The sequence below is a fragment of the Palaemon carinicauda genome, chromosome 22 (genome assembly GCF_036898095.1).
Source record: "Palaemon carinicauda isolate YSFRI2023 chromosome 22, ASM3689809v2, whole genome shotgun sequence".
Taxonomy (NCBI): Eukaryota; Metazoa; Arthropoda; class Malacostraca; order Decapoda; family Palaemonidae; genus Palaemon; species Palaemon carinicauda.
In genome coordinates this window covers 7,591,372-7,613,871 of record NC_090746.1, presented here as the reverse complement: position 1 = coordinate 7,613,871, position 22,500 = coordinate 7,591,372, and the positions used below count along the sequence as shown (strand labels likewise).

Sequence of the window (22,500 nt, the reverse complement as noted above, 5' to 3'; positions counted from 1 at the left end):
GAGCTCTAACCCACGTCAGTGGAAGACCATGGTACAGAGGCTATGGCACTACCCAAGACTAGAGAACAATGGTTTGGCTTAGCTAAAGAGTCTTTTCTACCCTTATCTACAGGAAAGTAGCCACTGAACAATTACAGTACAGTAGTTAAGCCCTCGGGTGAAAAAGAATTGTTTGGTAATCTCAATGTTGTCAGGTGTATGAGGAGAGAGGAGAATCTGTAAAGAATACGCCAGACTATTCGGAGTGTGTGTAGGCAATGGGAAAGTGAACCGTAACCAGAGAAAAGAATCCAATGTAGTACTGTACTACGATGTACTAATCAAAGGAACCCACAACTCTCTAGCGGTAGTATCTCAACGGGTGGCTTGTGCTCTGGCCAACCTACTTCAATTAATCAAAGCGAAATAAAGAGCAGCCAGAGATGGTTAAGGTCAAATTGGCAGTAATCATAAATTAGGAGCCTATTTGTTAACTTCCCTGCCTGGTAATCGCCAGAATGGGGTTCGAGTCCCACTCAAACTCCATAGTTCCTTTGGTTGCTTCAACCTCACCATTCTTGTAAGCTAAGGATGCGAAGTTTCAGGGAGCTTATATATCTACCTGCTGAGTCATCAGCAGCCATTGCCTGGCCCTCCTTGGTCCTAGCTTAGATAGAGAGGGGTTTGAAGCTGATCAATTCATATCGTCAGTCTCTAAGGCATTGTCCTGTTTGCTAAGGCAATGTCACGGTCCCTTGCGTCTGCCATTCATGAGTGGTTTTAAAGCCTTTAAACACGATAGAAAGAAAAAGCATACTTTATCATTCTCTCGTAGAAGTTAATGAGGTGAAATCTGTTGTCACTTCTCATTAATGACATTGCATGAAACGCTGGTGTAGGGAAAGGGAGAAATGAGTAAAAGAAAGACTAATAGAAAAATAGGAAAAAAATTTAGGAGACTAGATATAGAAATTGTAGCTAATAACAGGTAATATCAGTTTGTCTTTCTCTTAACCAAAACAAAAATAACACACACACACACACACAAACAAACAAACAAACATACACTCACGGAAACTTCGAGATTTGATTGAAAATAACACAGCGTTTATTTTCCTGCGTTTATTGGTAGGAAATCAAAATTAGTTGAGCGATGCAGAATAAGAAAATTTTATTCGTGGAAATTCGTAGCTTTTAAAAGTATCAAGGAAGTGGTAAGACACGAGAAAATCTCACAAAACGTAAATGAAAACAATTAAGAAAATTAGGAAAATTAGGGTAACCTAAAAACGTGAACATGAAAAAGGTGTTACAAAGTGATATTGTAAATAACACTTCATTAAATAAGAATATGTTGAGAGAGAGAGAGAGAGAGAGAGAGAGAGAGAGAGAGAGAGAGAGAGAGAGAGAGAGAGAGAGAGAGAGAGAGAGAGAATGGCAAATCTAGTAGCATGGGTAAAGAAGTCCGAAGATGGTGCTCGTTACGGTATATATATTATGTGTGTGTGTCAGTGTGTGTGTGTGTGCGAATGAGTGTGTGAGTAAGTGTTTGTTTGAGTGAGTGTGTGTGTGTGTGTGTGTGTGTGTGTGTGTGTGTGAGTGAGTGAATGAGTGTGTGTGTGCGTGAAGTATAAAAACTAGAAACTAACCAAGCACTGTTAACAGATTTCTTTCATATTACCAACAGAACAATTAAACTGGAAATTCACTGGAGAGTATCCTGTTATTTATTTTTCTTTTGCAATAATTATAACCCATATATGTATATATATATATATATATATATATATATATATATATATATATATATATATATATATATATAGTTGAAGTTTCAATAGGGCACAGATGGTTTTTTTTCTCTTCATTTGTTCTTTCTCTGGTTGTGGTGATATACGCTTGATCGTTTAGATTGATAGTTAAACATCTTCCATTTTGGCAATTTGGTAATCATGACTTTCTTCAAAGATATGATATTTTTATTTTCATTACTTATGAAATAATGAAAGAAAATGTATAGACAATTTACACAGAATGTCAACGATAAATTTTATAAATGAGCTCTTCATTCTTCATAACAGTAAGAATCGTTTCCAACAAATACCAGTGATCATAGTTCCTAGCTAGTAGGCCTATAGTGGTAACATGTTCATCTAGCATTCGCATGGCAGCAGATCGATCCCAGGCCGGGACCATTAGTTTAAGCTGTTTACTGGGGAAGCCACTGCTTTGGCTTTGGGCTTGCCCGGCTGACGTTCTGGTGAGCATCTATTCTGATGAAACTAAAACTAAACACCTTTAATCTTTAGGTTTGGCCATTCTCATGAACTCTACAACATATCGGTTTGTGATTGATTGTTAGCAATGCCTCGGAGAGACGAAGAAATAACCAGAATTGAATTGTGATATTTAATTGTGGGTGGCCGGTGTTGTAACGTCCCCGACTGGTGAACGCCAGACAGGGGTTCGAGTCCCTCTCAAAATCGTTTCTTTGATCGCTGCAACCTCACCATCCTTGTGAGCTAAGGATAGTGGGTTTGGGGGAGCCTATAGGTCTAACTGCTGAGTCATCAGCACCCATTTCCTAGCCCTCCTTGGTCCTAGCTTGGGTGGAGAAGGGGCTTGGGCGCTGATCATATGTCAGTCTCCATGGCATTGGGATGCTTGATAGGGCAATGTCACAGTCCCTTACCTATGCCATTCACGAGCGGCCTTTAAACCTTTGAACTGAGTAATCAGCAGGTAAGAACCACCCTCAGCGTACCTGACCTCTGGCGTTAAGCAAACTCCCTTCAGTATCTCCCTTTCACTTTCTGTACGCCAACGTCTGTCATTGTTATACTGTTTACTCGTTATTTATCTTTAGTTTTCCTTGCGTATTTTTGCGTACCAAAGAGATATGTAGATTTGAATAGGGTAATTGTATATATAAATGCTGAAGATCGTATTAGACATTTCACGTTGATATACAAATAAATACATCATTCATTTTAGCCATAAACCTACTCCCCCTTCAAGAGGGTGTTAACCTTCTACTGTATTGTTTAGCAGCTATTTTGAAATGGTGTGGCAACGCCCCCTACTTATTTCTTGGACTCTCAATCAAGTCTTGTACGTCTACATAACTAGGTGAACTATAATGATAAGGCTTACTGGTTTTAGGTCACAAACCCTACGGGTGAGACTCAAGTAAAAATGTTAACGAATAATACACGTCCTCTCTCTCTCTCTCTCTCTCTCTCTCTCTCTCTCTCTCTCTCTCTCTCTCTCTCTCTCTCTCTCTCTCTCTCTCTCTCTATATATATATATATATATATATATATATATAATTATATATATATGTATATATATACATATATATATAATTATATATATATGTATATATATATACATATATATATATATATATATATATATATATATATATATATATATATATATATGTGTGTGTGTGTGTGTGTATGTATTATGTATGTATATTCATCATGCCAGTCTCTCTAAAATGCTTTGCCTATCATGATTGCTTTTGTTTTGATTACGCGGACTATAATGAACAAAATCATGTATTATCGCTTGATAATATATATTTTATCATCATGATAATTCACTCTATAAACGATAAAGATGAAAGCATACAGACCTAATATAAAACTTGCGTGAAATAACATTTCTTTAACAGAAATATTGAAGCTTTGACATTTCTTGAGTTATGGTAAAAATTCAACATTTTTGTATTTACTACAACTGTGCTCTTAACCATTTGATATGGTCAAATCAACCTTATTTTGAATCTAATTTATCTCATTTTGCATTATACGAATGTTGTGAACATTTTAGTGAAGACATATTAATGTATTGATGAAGTGTACAAAACATATTCCTAATTCTGTCTCCGTAAACTTCCATTGCTAAATGAAGAAGTGTTTAATTCTTTCATTCTACCTTGTTTTGAGTATTGTTCTCCTGTCTGGTCTTCAGCTGCTGATTCCCATCTTAATTTGTTGGACAAAAACTTACGGTCTATTAAATTTCTTTTTCCTGATCTATATATTAATCTTTGGCACCGTCGTTCAATTAGTTCATTATGCATGTTGCATAAGATTTTTCATAACTCTGACCATCCTTTACATTCAGATCTCCCTGGACAATTCTATCCTGTTCGTAATACTAGGCAGGCAGTTAATTCTAATAGCCAGGCCTTCTCCATCATAAGGCTCAATACTACACAGTATTTTAGAAGTTTTATTCCAGCTGTTACAGGTTGTGGAATGATCTTCTTAATCGGGTAGTTGAATCAGTAGAACTTTAAAAGTTCAAAGTTGGAGCAAATGTTTTTATGTTGACCAGGGTGACATGAGTGTTTTTATTGTTTATATATGACATATCTGTTTTTGACGTTGTTAATAGTTTATATAGGACATATCTGTTTTGACGCTGTTACTGTTTTTAGAATGATATAATGTTAATTTATTCTCATCATTTATTTATTTCCTTATTTCCTTTCCTCGCTGGGCTATTTTTTCCTGTTGGAGCCCTTGGGCTTATAGCATCTTGCTTCTCCAACTAGGGTTGTAGCTTGGCTAGTAATAATAATAATAATTAAAGTAAAGATAACATTCAAGACTAGAGAGAAGTCAGTCGTCCCAAACGAAATGCAGATCATACATTATGCCGATTATTTTAACAACTTCAACAACGCGTATTATTATTATTATTATTATTATTATTATTATTATTATTATTATTATTATTATTATTATTATTATTATTATTATTATTATTACTTGCTAAACTACAACCCTAGTTGGAAAAGCGGGCTGCTATAACCCCAGGGGCTCCATCATGGAAAAATAGCCCAGTCAGTAAAGGAAACAAGGAAAGAATAAAATATTTTATGAACGGTAACAACATAAAAATAAATATATCCTATATAAACTATAGAAACTTTAATAAAACAAGAGGAAGAAAAATTAGAAAGAATAGTGTGGCCGAGTGTTCCCACAAGCAAGAGAACAATAATCCAAGATGGAAAGCTTGATATGATGAAATAATTACAAATGATACAAAAAAAATACAGATTGCAATACAACCATTGCAATCGTAAAATCTTCACGAATTCTACTTTCGTAGGTTTTAATCTTCTATCTCTGAGTTTACATACTCTTACGAGAGAAAATTGGCTGGAAATTCAAGTCTTCACTGATGCATGACTCTGCTTGGCGTTCTGGAATTCAACGACGTGTAAAAATGGTGATTTAGTGATAAACTTCACCAGATGTTAAGATGGCGTGGTTAGGGAACAGATGAGAGTACCCGGGGGGAGGGAGGTGGAGGGGGTGAGGAATAACTTGGGCTGGTGAAGCCAGGAGAGTAAAGGTGAAGAATAGGAGGTAGTAACGAAGTCCTTTCTCCAAACGTTGCGTCAGAAGGATGGCAGGAAATGTGCGTGCCCACCTGAATGAAAGGAAGAGGAAGAAGTAAAGCTGGGTGCTGGAAAGGGGGGTGCCCTTCCAGAGTGAAGGGATTCTTGAGGAAGTGGTTGAAAATGGATGTGGTTTTATTATCGCGATGCACCGGTTTGTTGAGGATGAAAAACATTTTCTTTTTCATTTACATTGTCCGATGTGAAGCTCATTTCCAGCTTGTGGAATTCTTCTACAAAATCATGGCCGTGGTTAGGTTTGGGGACTTGATCAGATAGTAATAGTTTACATATGAAAGATTTATTTTAATATTATTATTGTTCTTAAACTTCTCTTGCCATTTTTCCTTATTTCCTTTTCTCACTGGGCTATTTTCCTTGTTGTAGCCCTTGAGCTTATAGCATTCTGCTTTTCCAATTAGGGTTGTAGCTTGGCAAGTAATAATAATAATAATAATAATAATGATAGTAATAATAATAATAATAATAATAATAATAATAATAATGTGAATAAACTGCTGTAGAATTGTTTTCTGTAATTATTGCCTGATGTGGAATAATTTGTTAGCAAATGTACTTCTTTAGGGGCTGAATTGTAAATGAGGATTTTAAACAATCTATATATAGCCGTAGTAATGACTCCAAACTATCTGACTAGAGCAGTAATTGGGTATGTGACAGTTGATTTCAGAAATTCCATATTTCCTCTCCTCACTGGTTTATTTTTCTCTGTTGGAGCCCCTGGGCTTATAGCATCGGGCTTTTAAAATTAGGGTTGTAGCTTACCTGATAATAATAATAATAATAATAATAATAATAATAATAATAATGATAATGATAATAATGATAATAATAATAATAGTAATGATAATAATAATTAATAACAATGATAATAATAGTAATAGTAATAATAATTAATAACAATGATAATAATAATAATAATAATAATAATAATAATAATAATAATAATAATAATAATAATAATAATAATAATATTACCTCACCAACTCTAGCTCCTTTGACATCCACTGAAGGATACAAAGTTCAGTCTCAATTATGGTCTAATCAAATTTTCCCTCAAAAACTTTCTATGATATTGAACAATACAAGCTGTCTATCACCAACCAGAGTCTCTACTTATATATAATACAAATTAAAGATCAAAGTTTGCTTGGATGAAATAAAGTTTCACTGAAACACATCTGCAAACTGATGGTTATATATATATATATATATATATATATATATATATATATATATATATATATATATATATATATATATATATATATATATATAAATTATTTGTTTCCAAGAGATGCACTCTAATAAAAGAAGAAGAAATGAACCTTGAATAATTTTACTAGCTTACTAAATAGTTATTTTATTGGAAACAAAGGAAATATCTTGAAGGCAACTAAAGAATTTGAATATAAATCAAAATATAGACCGAATAAAATATATGGTAAATGGAACCAAACCAAACTAAATCAATCAAGTTCTTAATGTCCGTAACGTGTTCGCCTAGCATTCGCATGGCAGCAGATTGATCCAGCTCGGGACCGTGAATTTAAGCTGTTTACTGGGGAAGCCACTGCTGTGGTTGGGGCACCATAGTAGTGGGTTGGGCTTGCCCGGCTGATGTTCTGGTGAGCATCTATAATGATGAAACTGGAACTGACACCAAACACCTTTAGTATATATGATCTTAGGCTCCTACGTTAATTCAAAGACAATTGACTTGAATGGGAATTCAAGAAAAAAATTGGATCATACTTCCCTAAGGGTCGCTAAACGCAAACCTTTGAACATATGTGAACAAATTTTTAAGACAAAACCTCGAGAATGTAAAAATGTAAAAGTTTGGTGAAGTAGATATATTTTTGAAGTTTGTTTGCAAATGTAAAGGAAATTTTTTAATGAAAAATTTTAATCATAATTGTAACGAAAGGCAAGTGGACTAAATGATCGCGGAATACAAAACTGGAATAGAAGTCTCTCTCTCTCTCTCTCTCTCTCTCTCTCTCTCTCTCTCTCTCTCTCTCTCTCTCTCTCTCTCTCAAATGCTTATAAACACGCATATACTATATATATATATATATATATATATATATATATATATATATATATACAATGTGTGTGTATATATAATATATATATATATATATATATACTGTGTGTGTGTATATATATATATAATATATATATATATATATATATATATATATATATATATATGTATGTATGTATGTGTCTGTGTATACGTACACAACATCTCATATATAAATCACCTACTAACACGAGCATTATCAACACAAAAACTTGAACCAGAGCAATGCTTCTAAGGCAGAAAAAAATATGCAAAGAGAAAAACGAAGAAGACTCAGATTCAGAGAATGAAAGGTGTAAAAGCTGAGAATGGTGAACATCTTTAGCGGTTAAGAGCTATGAACTTTAGAACATCTTTTCCCTTTGTTCTTGGAGGTGTTGGTTACAAGAGAGAGAGAGAGAGAGAGAGAGAGAGAGAGAGAGAGAGAGAGAGAGAGAGAGAGAGAGAAGAAGAAGAAGAAGAAGAAGAAGAAGAAGAAGAACGGTGTGCTCTTACTTTCACTGATCTGCGCTCGACCTCAGAAAGAGAAGACTATAAAAAACAGAGGTAATTATTACATTTCATCCCAAATGGCTTCTATGGTATGTTTCATTGCATAATACTTCCGGCCGTGCAATAGTTTTGCAGCAGTGAGGTCTAAATATTTTTTTTTTTGGCCTGATATGAAAATATGAATTTATCTAAAACTAGAATGGGCACTCTGTAGAGCGCATACCTTCGTCGATATCATGCTGTATATTGCAAGATCGACAATTGAATTATGCACATTTTAGGCACTAGTTTCGTGCAAATCAGATGAAAATTGGCCACGATATGGCAAAAAGAAGTTTTTGATCTTTTTGTGACCTCGACCTTAACTTTTGACCCAATCACTCCCAATATCTAATCAAAATGTTCTTGGATCATGGCCAATCAAGTCACCAAATTTCACGATATTCGGTCCAATAGTTTTTGTGTTGTGCGAAGCACAATCACGCAGACAGACATACAAACATACGCCTATCAATACATAACCTTCGCAACGAAGTTGGCGAAGGTAAATGTAAAAGGTAAGAAAATACTTTATATATTGGAGGTTTCTCTGATGAAATGAAAACAGTTAGCTTTCGAAAACTCGATTTTGTGAAATGGTGTAAGGGTGAATTTGTCAGAAAATCTGATAAATTCAATGTAATTATTATGAATCTTGAGAGTACAGCATCATACAATAAAGTATCTACTTCTTGAATTATCTGAAGATGTATACCTAATGGGTGACAGGCCTTTAAGAACACTTACGAAATTGTAACAATCATAATCCTTCTTGAAGATTCATTGTTTTATATACGATAAGTAGAGTCTTAAGAGAACACCTTATTCAATTAGGTTACAGTCAAATGGTCTCCCTTTGTTCAATATTCAAAGAAATTATCTCTGAAGGAGTGATTTTTTAATCTTGGATATTTTAAATGAAAATATTATTATTATTATTATTATTAGTATTGTTATTATTAGTGTTATTATTATTTGCTAAGCTACAACCCTAGTTGGAAAAGCAGGATGCCACAATCCCAAATGCTCCAACAGGGAAAATAGCCCACAGAGGAAATGATATAAGGAAATAAACTACAAGAGATGTTCAAGGATAATAACAGTAAAATATTATGGTGTTTTATAAATATGTCAAGATCACCAGGGAAATTGTTTACCCCATGAGGTCAAGAGCATTGAATAGTTCAAATTTAGACCTTAGAAATGGGACACAACACGAGGTCACCAGCAAGCGACCAAACAAGGAACCTGCTTCGAGAAACAGGAAACGACGTCAATAATACCCTCATTAGGTCTCAAACCAATGCTAGTAGTTTTCTAGATTCCGAAGTTAAACTAATAGCTTTTTCTAGCATTTTATGAGGAATATTCCATTTATGGCTATTTATTAAGAAAGAAGTTATCTTGTAGGGTCAAAATTAGAATTGTACACTGTAAGGAAAAACTAATTTTAATCAGAAATTCTCCGTAAAAATATACTGGTCTCAGACGTATTTCAGTAAAATATAGGCGACCCTAATTTTACCTTACTTTGATATTATCTTTTACGGGTTTGTGACCTTAATATCACTCTTTTACGTCGATATAACTGTTTTTAAAACGGTAAAAAGCCTGGAATAAATTTTGCCAGGCATTTACCGTTTTTAATGCAAATTTGTAACATTGTACCTTTCAAAGATTGTCCAAAAGCGCATAATCTGTACTCAGAAAAACAGCTAAACAGCTAAGCATTCCTGGAATACAAATCAGGGAATATGCTCTTGAAAGATAGAATATCGCTGTCAGATACACGGTCTAGGATAACATGCCTAGACCCTGATGATTGAGAAGGACTTTCTACGGAAGCTGATTTAACAGGCGTCCAGTAAACCCTCATTTGAATCACCCAGCCTTGTTTGATTTGGGATTCCCCTTTAGAGATCCAAATCCGGTTCAGGTTTTTTTTTCCCAAGAGGAAACTTCACCGTCCTTGTTATTCGAAAGTTGACTCAAACTGGGATATTCAGAAAATTCCCCTCTCTTCACATACTGTAGATACTTGACCTGACGCCTGTTGTTCTTGAAGGATAACATTCTTCAGCTGGCTCCTTTTATTCCACAAGGTCAGTTTTTATATATATATATATATATATATATATATATATATATATATATATATATATATATATATATATATATATATATAATTGATAGTTTCATTGCCAATAAGGTTTTGAAGGCCTGTTGGTAACATCCTTGGCTGGTGATCGCCAGTACTCGTTAGTTCCTTTGGGCGCAACAACCTCACCCTCCTTGTGAGCTAAGGATGGAGGTTTTTGGGGAGCCTAAAGGTATATCTTTTGAATCATCAGCAGCCATTGGCTGGCCCTCCTTGGTCCTAGCTTGGGTGGAGAGGGGACATGGGCGCTGATCATATGTATATAATATGGTCAGTCTTTAGGGTATTGTCCTGCTTGATGGGACAATGTCACTGTTCCCTTGCCCCTGCCATTCATGAGAGGTCTTTAAACCTTTAAACAGACCTTGTTATATATCAGATTTAATCATAAGGGATATGTGGAGTTCAGAATTTATCAAATATAAGATTTCTGGAAAAGTTGGTGTTAGTTTCTCACAGTCTACTCGTGATACATCTTCCAGTGAAAGGACTTTTCCAAGAAGTGATCCAAGGAGTATTTGGATTTTTGTATTTGCATGGATAAGTCCGGTCCATGAACACAGAGTCGTTGTGGGTTGGAGATAAAATGAAAAATCTCCATTTTATGTTATAGGTGCCGTGAGAAAGATATACCAATTAATTAATTATTTTGTTATTTAGCGATGCAATTTCCTTTTCATTACAAATAGAGAATCAATATAGAGTTGTAATACAATTGCATATGGCCTTCTTCCGGCTTATCTTGAATCAGTAGAACGTTTTCGAGAAAAGAGCTTCGAAATTGAATTCGTGGGAGAACAAATGTTTTAAAGCGCCACCTGTTACTATAGTCCAGACCAACAGCCCTCTACTTTTAAAAAGGCGAACTAGAAAAACAGCTTATTTCTCGAAACCAGCTTGCCTTTCCCAGAATCAATTTAGACCATATGTGACAACCATGTGCGAACCTGGAGTTAAGGTTTGGGTTAATTCGGTTGACCATTTGATCGACCCTGACCTTGATCTTTGACCTAGGACTTTCAATCTTGAATGACTTCCACGTCTCGACACATCTCGACCTAAGAATTAATCCCTGAATGCTTCACTACTCTATGAGTAGAAATGTGGCCAAGAGGTTGTTCACAAACAAACAAACAGACAAACTTCGTTGCAGGAGGTAAAAATATGAACCCATATAGTTCAGTGTACATAATAGAGTGGAATGCTTTCACTTACTTTAATCCAATTAGGTCACAGATTCCCATAGATTAGATTAGTTCACGAACTTTCACGTGGGCTCCACCAAGCATTAGAAGAGTTGGAGGACCTAGGCCTACATGGCTAAGGACTATGAAGTGTAAAGTAGATGATTATGAATGGAGAAGTATTGATTTAAAAGCTCAAGATGGAGACGACTGGCGAAATCTAACCGAGGCCCTCTGTGTCAATATGCGTAGATGATGATGATGATGATATATATATATATATATATATATATATATATATATATATATATATATGTGTGTGTGTGTGAATGATAATAGCACCAGAAAAGTTGGAAGACCCAGACCTACATGGCTGATGACTATGAAGCGTGAAGTAGGGGATGATGAAGGGAAAAGTATTGATTTAAAAGCTCAAGATAGAGACGACTGTCTAAATCTAACCGAGGCCCTTTGCATCAGTGGGCGCAGGAGGAGATGATATATATATATATATATATATATATATATATATATATATATAGATAGATAGATATATAGATATATATATACATGTATATATATATATATATATATATATATATATATATATATATATATATGTGTGTGTGTGTGTGTTTGTGTGAAAAAAAGGCCCTAGAAGAGTTGGGAGACACAGTCCTACATGACTGAGGACTATGAAGCGCGAAGTAGGAGATGATGACTGGAGAAGTATTGAATTATAAGCTCAAGATAGAGAAGACTGGTGAAATCTAACCGAGGCCCTTTGCGTCAATGGGAGTAGAAGGAGATGATGATAATGATTATGATGAAATTTTGTTGCTAAATATAGCGATTTTGGCTGAAAGATTCTGAAAGACAAGTGGACTTTCGAAGACAAAATATCTGAGCAATGAGGATTATTTCAGTAATTTAGAAATACATTTGTAGTTTAGAAATATTCGTTGTAGTCGTAGTTATGGTAACGTTTTGACATTGCTTGAAATGTATTTATTCTTTGTTCTATTATTCTCTTGACGCCATGATATTCGAACAAAAAGTAAACTCATTGTTTTACTTTAATAAATAAAAAATTCGCAATTCTTACATATTCTAGGTAAAAACCAGCTTCATTTGTATACTTTACACTATTCTATCACATTTTTTTGTTTTTACATATTATCTCATTAAATGATTATTTCTTTGTCTCTCAAGTCACAGAATAAGGAAATCCGTTATTATTATTATTATTATTATTATTATTATTATTATTATTATTATTACGAGCTAAGCTATAAACCTATTTGGAAAAGCAGGATGCTATGAGCCCAAGGGCTCCAACTGGGAAAAATAACCCAGTGAGGAAAGGAGGAATTACGGATATAAATAAATGAATAAATTAGAATAAAATATTTCAAGTACAGTAACAACATTAAATTAGATCTTTCAAAGGAATAAAAATGTCATCAAAAGTGTTACTGCCTGATTTTCTAATTTATTATAACACGTGTCTCCATTTTCTATTTTCTCTGCTACCCGTTGAGATACTACCGTTAGAGAGTTAATGGATCCTTTAACTGACCAGACAGTAATACATTGGATCCCTCTCTCTGGGTATGGCTAATTTTTTCTCTGCCTACACATACACTGAATTGTCTGGCTTATTCTTTACATATTCTCCTCTGTCTTCTTGCACCTGACTACTGAGATTACCAAACAATTCTTTTTCCCTCAAGGGCTTAACTTCTGCATGCTCAGTGGCTACTCTCAAACCATTGTTATATAGTCTTGGGTAATGTCATAGCGTTTGTACCATGGTTATCCACCTTCTTGAGTTAGAGTTATCTTGCTTGATGGTACACTTGGGCACTCTATTCTATCTTTTTTCTTCCTTTTGTTTTTCTGAAGTTTTTATAGTTTGTATATGAAAGATCTAATTTTATTTTGTTACTATTCTTAAGATATTTTATTTCAAATGTTCATTCCTTCTCTGTAGTTCATTTATTTCCTTGTTTCATTTCTTCACTAGGCTATTTTTCCACGTTGGAGCCCTTGGGCTTATAGCATGCTGCTTTTCCAACTAGGGTTGTAGCTTAGTATGTAATAATAATAATAATAATAATAATAATAATAATAATAATAATAATAATAAACGGATCATCATCTATTTAGGACACCAGTTTCCTTTCCTCAGGTAGAATCAGGTCATTGACTATCTCCACAGTCACCTTAGTTCATTGGATTAGCCTTGACATCTTTTACAGAACGAATAGGTGAGTTTAAAGACATTTTATTATCCAGTGGCACTGTGGTGTTTCCCATAATCAGATTACCATAAGAAGTAAGCCGATTGATGACTTACAAGTCATGTAACTGAATGTAGAATAATGGGAACTCAATAACACCTATAGAGTCATCGCTAAACCCCACTCCCTGGCTCCTGGTTCCTGGTTCTTGACTGCTCACTTCTCAAAATAAGTTTGCGGGCACTCTATCTATAGGCAGGTCAACGCTTCTAAGTTCATACTTATTATTGTAATTAAGGTTATTTTACGTGTACCGTGACAGAATTAATGATTAAATTCTCAATCTTTACTTTTATCCCATTCTACCTTGAAGAGACTCTTTAGCTATGGTAAGCAGCTCTGTACTATGGTCTTCCACTGTCTTGGGGTAGAGTTCTCTGACTTGAGGGTACACTCGAGCACACTATTCTATCTTATATCTCTTCCTCTTGTTTTGCTAAAGTTTTTATAGTTTATATGGAAAATATTTATTTTTGAGTTACTGTTTTTCAAAATATTTTATTTTTTCTTGTTTTCTTTCCTCACTGAACTACTTTCCTTGTTGGAGCCTATAGGCTTATAGCATCCTGCTCTTCCAACTAGGATTGTAGCTTGGCAAGTAATAATAATAATAATAATAATAATAATAATATCTTGCTATCATCAGTTTTGGCAACTTATTGTGGTCAGTTTGGACTTTTCCCTCGTCAACCGAGGTACGATGGTTTGAGGAAACACGATCTCTATAACGGCACTCCTTTCCTTTCGCTTGTTTATTTTTTTCTTCTTTGTCTTCATCTTCTTCTTTTTGGCAAACGTCGATCCCTTAGGTAAACACGGTCACCTTCTCCCACTTTAGGTGATGGTCAAGATGAAGGTTGCGTTTGACTATCTGGTTGTACTTTCATATTTTATTTAGAATGTTTTCACGTAAGGTCTTTACGTTTTATTTTTGTTTGTTGTTCCTTTATGATGTTGTGTGTGTGTCCTTTATATAAACAACTATAAAAGATCAGTATTTTCATTTTTCAAGAGAGAATTTGTGGTCAATGAATAAGCTCCTTAATGTACATACCGAATCGCCTTAGTGTTTTTTTCCTGAGATAATATTTCAAAAAGTTACCCGGAGCATTCTTTACCAGACAGAGTTATTTTCATAAGATATATTTAGATATTTCATGGAAAGATATTCATTAGCAGTTAAATACTAATCTCTCTCTCTCTCTCTCTCTCTCTCTCTCTCTCATACATATATATAATAGATGTAAAGATACACACACACACACACACACATATATATATATATATATATATATATATATATATATATATATATATTATACAGTATATATGTACACACACACATATATATATATATATATATATATATATATATATATATATATATATATATACAGTATATATTTACACACACATATATACATATATATATATATATATATATATATATATATATATATATATATATATATATATATATATATTTATACACAAACACGCACACATACATATATATACATATATATATATATATATATATATATATATATATATATATATATATATATATATATATATATATACGTATATGTACATGGATAGATAGATAGGCAGACAGACATGCGTTTCTATTAAGTACATACTAAACTTACCTATGTATTCTTCAGTATGCTTAAGAATTCAAGTAACTGATCCCTCCCATATAACTTATCAGTCTATAGCCTAATAAATGCAAGAATTAAAAAAAAAAAAAAAAAGTAGTATTCTAAACTGGGAACGCTTATCGGACCGGTTAGTTGCTGACATGTTGTTGTTGTTGTTGTTGTTGTTATTTTAGAATTATTTGGAATAATGTTTAAATGAGGGCTTTCATTATGTTGAATTGGTTTTAACGTGAATGAAGTAAGGGAAATTAAGAAATTTCAGTATATTCTAGCGTTACAAGTGGTTTTTTTTTTCTTTTTCTTTTTTTTGGTGGGGGGGGGGAAATCAGAGTTGCAGTTATTGACATATTCAATAGATTCATTTTAGAGATCTCTTCTGTTATTCTTAACTGTTCTATAAACACTTTAAGGGGATAGACTTATAAAAACAATTTTCGCCTTAGCTTTTATCCTACTTCAAGCAAAGTGCTTGCATTTTGTTTTCCTGAAGTACAAGAATTAGTGCTACCTTATTTCGAAATAATACCCACACTAATGCAACAACATAAACAACTCGAGAGTCACTCAGTACAACGCAGACCTCCGCCGCAGCAGCTTATTTCTTTACCTTTTGTTCGACCTTGACCTTGACCTTTAACCTTAGCATGTATTAATTGGCGTAGATTTTCATACACTCAAATATGAACCAAGTTTGAAGTCTTTGTAACAAAGATGTCCAAACTTATTATTATTATTATTATTATTATTATTATTATTATTATTATTATTATTATTATTATTATTTGCTAAGCTACAACCCTAGTTGGAAAAGCAGGATGCTATGAGCCCAGGGGATCCAACAGGAAAAATAGCCCAGTGAGGAAGGGAAACAATGAAAAATAAAATATCTAAAGAACAGTAACAACATTAAAATAAACATTTCCTATATAAAAAAAACAAGATGAAGAGAAGTAAGATATAATAGTGTGCTCGAGTGTACCATCTAGCAAGAGAAGTCTAACCCAAGGCAGTGGAAGACCATGGTACAGAGGCTATGGCACTACCCCAGTATAGTAGTATGTTATAAACAGCCCAAGAATCAATGATTTTATGAACCAAAGGTCAATCCTATGAGGTAGAATCATTATTTTGAGAGTTGAATGAAAATGAAGTGAACATAGGTTGGTGAGACAGCATCGAAAACTTCGAGGGAAAAAAAGGCAATGCCACAAGAATATTTGTGCGAGGAGTATCATGAAAAAGGAACATGTTGATACTATGCATCATTACTGGAATATTCAAAGAGAAACTATGCAATTGCCACAGTTCATTGCAATTCTTATGAACGTTGCTCGTCGACTATAGGTGCTTTATGTAATTATAGGGTGTATACATAGAGTACACAAACACCTATATAGTGTACCTGGTGATGTTATTCTCCCTGTTTTAATCGGTAGAACTTCAAAAAGTTCAAACTTGCCGCAAATGGTTTTATTATGAACAGGCTGACTTAAGTCTTTTTGTAGTTTATATAGGTAATATCTGTTTTAATGTTGTTAATGTTTTTATATTTTATATTAATTGTTCATTACTTCTTATATCTTTTATTTCTTTCCCCTTATTTACTTTAATCACTGGGCTATGTTTCCCTATTGGAGCCCTTGGGCTTACAGCATCTTGCTTTTCCATCTAGGGTTGTAGCTTAAGTAATAATAATAATAATAATAATAATAATAATAATAATAATAATAATAATACGCTCAAGTTTCGATTCTGTGAGGCTGATATAGTCACATTTCTTTGAAGGACTTGATCTTCTCTAGACATAGGAAGTGAACTATTGTCTAGAAATTCTCCTACTGTGGGGTAACTGCCCGCGTGGGGGAAACTATCAGCTTCTTCCCACAATACTTGAAACCATTTATCTGGATCCATTTTACAGGCAAGAGCCCGTGCTCTTTTGGAGAATCTGCTTTAGTAGTGTTCGCAATGAAGACTTCGTCTCTCATCAAAAAAAAAAAAAAAAAAAAAAAACTTTTATTTTCAATAACTACCTCCTGAAATCAATAAGGTTAATTTAGAGTTGTTTCAAATTTAAGTTCGTGATTATTGATTGCCGGTGACGGAAATTTTGATAGCCGAAAAGAGATTAATTATTTATAAAAGCTTCATTTCCTCTAGAAGATTAATTAGAATATATAAAGATATCGTGTTTTCTCTCAGTTAATAAAACAAAATGTTGCATGACTTCAAAAGAGTGACTTCAAACCATTTTTGTTGATTTACAATGTTTAATAATGACATAACCGGTGACCAAAAAACTTTTATTGATAGATATCTAATTCAACTGAATTTATTAAAGACAAAGTGTTATCAGAATAATTGCTCACCAAAACGTCGGCTGGCTGAGTTCAACCACCCCTCCACTTTGCAGCCCAAGCACAACGGTGACCTCCCCAGTAAACAGCTTAAACTCACGGTCCCGGACTGGGATCGATCTGCTGCCATGCGAATGCTAGGCGAACACATTACCAAATGTACTAGACAGGAGGCTATTAAGCTGATTATGTCACCAAAAATATTATGGGCTATTAATAGCCCTTTTAGCCCAGGCAACATAGAAAATTACACCTTTATTGATAGATCTAGAGAAATTCCCAAGTGAATTTCAAAAGCTGCTTGGATTAATGTTAGCCAAATATTTCCCATTGAATGCTGCATGGGAAAGTATAATCATATGAGAATTTGGATGACACAGACTTCAAGCATCTTATTCTGAGGCTTAGGTTTGTTCGTCTTTCATCTATTGGCCTTCTGCTTCGTGGATGACTATTCCCAGTGTGTTACAATAGGTTTAGAGGCAGTGTAATTAGAGTGAAGGTTTCTGCAGTGGTAACATCTCTCTCTCTCTCTCTCTCTCTCTCTCTCTCTCTCTCTCTCTCTCTCTCTCTCTCTCTCTCTCTCTCTCCATTAAATAAGCTTGTGTGTATGTATACTGTATATTTATATATATATATATATATATATATATATATATATATATATATATATATATATATATATATATATACACGCATGTACTGTATATATAAATATGTATATATATACACGCATGTACTGTATATATAAATATGTATATATACATATTTATATATATATATGCGTGTATATATATGCGCAGAGAGAGAGAGAGAGAGAGAGAGAGAGAGAGAGAGAGAGAGAGAGAGAGAGAGAGAGAGAGAGAGAGGGAGAGAAACAATAGAATAGCTTTAGAAAATATCTATAAACTGGCATCCGTCTGTTCTTTGCAAGTAAATGTTATTACCTGTGATGCGGCAGTTTCTAGGTAACTTGCCAAACACCTGTTGAATGCCAGCCAGCCAGCTCTCTCTCTCTCTGTGTCTGCCAATATTGGGAAAGGCAGCGCTAAAAATATTCAGTAGCATGGCTAGTGTATAAGAGGCTGTCTCTTTTGGATGAAAGATAAGGAAGATATGGACCATTTTGTGACTCTAAACTAACGGGGGGGGGGGGGGGGGTTGTTGAGTTATGAGTTATACAGACGTTAACTTACATATCATATATGTTGTGTATACATGTGCTATTGCAGGTAATGAATCGTCATGCTTGTTTGTTTTGATTGATATGGATATGCATTAATTTCAAACATATACACAAACACACATACTTATATATACAAATATATATATATATATATATATATATATATATATATATATATATATGCTTGATTATACTGTATATTTATCATCATCATTATCTCCTACGCCTATTGACGCAAAAAAGGGCCTCAGTTAGATTTCACCAGTCTTCTCTATTTTGAGTTTTTAAATCAATAATTCTCCATTCATCATCTCTTACTTCACGCTCCATAGACCTCAACCATGTAAGCCTGGGTCTTCCAACTCTTCTAGTGCCTTGTGGAGCCCAGTTGAAAGTTTGATGAACTAATCTCTCTTGGGGAGTGCGAAGAGCATTCCCAAACCATCTCCATCTACCCGTCATCATGATCTCATCCACATATGGCAACGGAGTAATCTCTCTCTTATATATATATATATATATATATATATATATATATATATATATATATATATATATATATATATATATATATATATATATGTATATTTATATATGAAATAATATTTGTCAGCTGGGAACGAATTTTATCCAGTATTTGAGATTTCGTCTTGACAGAAGTTAGCATTTTCAAGAAGAAACTAATAAGATCGAAAATGCCTTATATGGATTATTTAAAGAGAACCTTACACACAGAGAAGAATTTAGAATTTTTGTTGTTAATTTTTTAGGTAAGCAGAAATGGAAGTTAGATGAAAAATTGGAATCGAGTCCCTCTTTGGCCATCTATATTCTTTTAGTTTTTCTTTATCACAGAAAAGATAATTTCAGCTCTGCGTGGAATTCATGAACAATACTTCAATTTGGGTATGACAATACAGTGCATAGTTTTATACTTCAACCACAAGCAAATTTGGTTTTTTGTATTCAACAATACAAAAGCTCTACATGGCTAAGGACTATGAATCGTGAAGTAAGAGACCAATCTTTTAACTTGGCTCCACAAGGCACTAGAAGAGTTGGAAGACCCAGGCCTAAATGGCTGAGGACTATGAAGCGTGAAGTAGGAGACCAAACTTTTAACTTGGGCTCCACAAGGCACTAGAAGAGTTGGGAGACGCTGGCCTTCATGGCTGAGGACTATGAAGCGTGAAGTAGATCAAACTTTTATCTGGGCTCCACAAGGAACTGGAAGAGGTGGAAGACCCTGGCCTTCATGGCTGAGGACTATGAAGCGTGAAGTAGGAGACCAAACTTTTAACTGGGATCTACAAGGCACTAGAAGAGTTGGAAGACCCAGACCTACATGGCCGAGGCCTATGAAGCGCGAATTCAACTGTGAATCAAAATGTTTTGAGAATTATCTGATAATTTTTCATATTTCAGAGTAAGCATTACAGTATAGTATGTTTAACCTTGTCACAACAATTATTCATTTATCTGTGTGCGTTCGTGTAACAATGTGTAAGTAAACACAATAATAGCCTACGTAATAAGAATAAAATAGTGATATCTGAAATATTAAAAGTTAAATGATGATAGGATCTAATATTTGTCTAAGCCACCCATATCCCCAAATTTGTTCGCTTTAGTGAGTGTTTCATACCGTCTTTCTATTATTATTATTATTATTATTATTATTATTATTATTATTATTATTATTACATGCTAAGCTACAACCCTGTTCATATCATGTCTGGGTGGCTTGACTATTATTTACATTTCTTGTAATCTCTCAGGTGTCATTGTGTAAGAACAAGATAACAGTCTCATATTCGTCATCACTATCTTCACCCTCTTTTAATATCAGGCAGAGACTACTCAGTAAATATTGCAAAGAATTCCATAACATGCAAATGATATTTTGGGACCATTCTACTTTAGGAAAGTAATGTTTTTGATATCTGATGCGGTCTTCCTTTATCATAAATTTTTTTTTTTTATGCCCATCACAATTTATATACGACCTTTCATGTTTTCTCCGTTGAAACCTTATCAGTTATACCAGCATTTTTGGTCTCCAGGTTATTTTAAACTCATCTAGGAGAAATCATCTATTTCAAATAGCTGAATCTGCATCCCTAAACTTGTTCAACTTGAAAAAAAAAAAAACTCTGGAAGTGCAGACCGCCGCCACGGCAACTCTCAAATTGGGGCTAAGGTTAATTTGGTCGACCTTTTGCTAGACCTTGACCTTGACCTTTGACCTAGGACTTTCAAAATTAAATATTTTCCACGTAATAACATAATAATCAAAATCTTGAAAGTTTCACTTCTCTATGAGTAAAATTGTAGTCAGGAAGTTGGCGGAGGTAACTAATATTGGAGGTACTTTACTTCCAGTGCAGCGACGTGTTCTGTATTATTATTATTATTATTATTATTAAAATCTAAGCTACAACCCTAGTTGGAAAAGCAGGATGCTATAAGCCCAGGGGCCCCAACAGGAAAAATAGCTCAGCGAGGAAAGGTAAAAAGGAAAAAAAAAATATTTTAAGAATAGTAACAACATTGAAATAAATATTTCCTATATAAACAATAAAAACTTCAACAAAACAAGAGGAAGAGAAACCAGATAGAACGGTGTGCCCGAGTGTACCCCCAAGCAAGAGAACTCTAACCCAAGACAGTGGAAGACTATGGTACAGAGGCTATAGCACTACCCAAGACTAGAGAACAATGGTTTGATTTTGGAGTGTCCTTCTCCTAGAAGAGCTGCTTACCGTAGCTAAAGAGTCTCTTCTATCCTTACCAAGAGGAAAGTAGCCACTGAACAATTACATTGCCGTAGTTAACCCCTTGGGTGACGAAGAATTGTTTGGTAATCTCAGTGTTGTCAGGTGTATAAGGACAGAGGAGAATCTGTAATGAATAGGCCAGACTATTCGGTGTCTGTGTAGGCAAAGGGAAAGAACCGTAACCAGAGAGACCTATTTTGACTTTTATTCCGATGAATGTTGGGGGCAAAGTCCATTGTCTTTCCGGTTGAAAGGCCGCTCATGATTGACAAAGGCAAGGGACAGTAACATTGCCCCAATAAGCAGGACAATGCCTTAGAGACTGACCATATACACATACGATCAGCGCCCCCTCTACCCAAGCTAGGACCAAGGAGGGCCAGGCAGTTGCTGCTGATGACTCAGCAAGTAATCTTATAGATTCCTCCAAATCCCTATCCTTAGCTCACATGGATGGTCAGGTTGCAGCGATGGTGAGGTTGCAGCGACTAAAGGAACTAACGAGTTTTAGCGGGTTGCGAACCCCAGTCTGACGATCACCAGGCAAGGACATTACCAGCAGGCCAGCACAACCTTTATACAACCCATGTGGCCAAAGCCTTTGATATTTACCGGAAATCAACGAGTCTAATTACATAACCGGGTTCCTTTCTTCCCCTCTACACCCAAGATCTGGAATGATTTTCCTACCATTTTTTTTAGTGTTGTGGTGCCCGATGCAATAACGTCCCTGACTGGTGAACGCCAGACTAGGGGTTCGATTCTCACTCAAACTCCTGAGTTGCTTTAGTGGCTGCAACCTCATCATCATTGTGAGGTAAGGATAGGG

At 34.6% G+C, this 22,500-nt stretch overlaps 1 protein-coding gene across 1 annotated transcript in view; it reads right to left on the bottom strand.

The window, feature by feature from the left end:
• The window catches only part of LOC137615785 (U-scoloptoxin(01)-Er1a-like), a 38,396-nt gene that overhangs the window by 11,167 nt on the left and 4,729 nt on the right, over positions 1 to 22,500 (bottom strand). The window lies entirely within an intron of this gene.